Source organism: Galeopterus variegatus, unplaced genomic scaffold (genome assembly GCF_000696425.1).
Source record: "Galeopterus variegatus unplaced genomic scaffold, G_variegatus-3.0.2 Scaffold1691, whole genome shotgun sequence".
Taxonomy (NCBI): Eukaryota; Metazoa; Chordata; class Mammalia; order Dermoptera; family Cynocephalidae; genus Galeopterus; species Galeopterus variegatus.
This window is the reverse complement of record NW_007727802.1, coordinates 88641-90241: the sequence shown is the minus strand read 5'-3', so window position 1 is coordinate 90241 and position 1601 is coordinate 88641.

The window sequence follows — 1601 nt, the reverse complement described above, 5'->3', positions numbered from 1 at the left end:
ATGTGGGATCCGAACCCTCGGCGGGAGTGCTGCCGCACTTCCCAAGCAGCGCACTGTAGCAAGCAGTGTGCCACCGGGCTGGCCAGCTTCAACATTTTTGATGTCTTCTCCTGTATTATGTCAGGGATTTTTGTCTTTTTTTTTTTTTTGTAGCTGGCTGGGGTTTATCTGTTTTTAACTGCTGAATTCCCAGTGCCTAGAACAATGCCCAGCAATTAACAGACACTGAATATTTATTGAAAAGTTGAATGACATTCTAAGTGTTATGGGAAATGCACTGAGAAGAGGCCAGACTGGCAGCAAGAGTACCCTGTTGGAGGTAATCAGATGACGATGGCCTCAACTAATGGAGTTGAAAAGATGTAGATAGATGTAAGAACTATTTAGGAGGTGGAATGAGCGGTATTTAGGTTTCCACTTAAGATTGTGAGAAGAAAGGAGAGTGCAGGAAATCATTAGCTTAATGGATGGTCGTGTCATTCACTGACATGTAGAACTATAAAAGCAAACGTGGCAAAAACAGTGTGGGACGGAGTGGGCATGTAAAGAGGAAGATAATGAATTCTGATTTGATTATACTAATGTACAGCAGCTGGTGGAACATTCACGTGTGATTGTTACTTTGGTTGTTGGATGTACCAGGCTGGAGCTCCAGAGAGCTATCTGGGCTGGAGACAAAGTTTTGGGAGTGAGCAGCATATGGAATAAAAGCTCTGGAAATGGATAAGATCTCCCAGGGATAAGGTTTAGGAAGAAATCCTCAGGAACACTAACACTTAAAGAGCAGACATTTCATTTTATTTGCTACTCAGAATAATTCTGTGGAGATAAGTAATATTATCATTTGTATTTTACTGTGAGAAACCTGAAGCTTAGAAAAGCTAACTTGTCAATAAGAAGCAGATCTGAGAGTCAAACCTTATGTTTATGAGTTTCTAAAAGCAGTGATCCTTTGTATATCTCTAAGCACTTTACACAACTAAATGCTTAAAAGTTAAAATCTTATCCCTCTTCTCCCCATTTGAGCTGATGACCTACGAAGGTACGTAATGGGAAAAGCCATGCATGGAGTGGCCGTCACAGCTGTGGGACTCAACTCTTGTTACCTTGGGCAGTTGTACACATCCCTACAACCTGTATTTCAGGGTTAAAATGAAAATATTTGTCTATCACTGACATTCATGGCTTTCAACCCAAAGGTTATATATTATTAATAATAAACGGATCCCTGCTACAACTCAGAGCCTCTTTTAAAAAAGAAATTTTTATCCAGGGAGGGGCTGGACTACACAGGAATGTCAAAAGGTTTCTGTTTTATCAATTAACGCGGGTTGAGTCAGCTAGCTATGTTTGTAAACAATATTCCGAAATGCTTCGTTAAAGTAAGCCAATATTAAACATATTTTATATAAATACACTTCACAGGGTGAAGCAAAAGACGAACTCACCACTGCAGGGGGCGGGCCTGGAGGTGGGGGGCACCCTCATTGACAGCTTCATTTCCCCGACAACGGTTGCTATGGTGACCACTTCGCCTTCCCATTGGTCAGTGCCGAGCACACTGCGGTTCTCCTGGTAAGCTTCATAGGTTACCGTTCTGC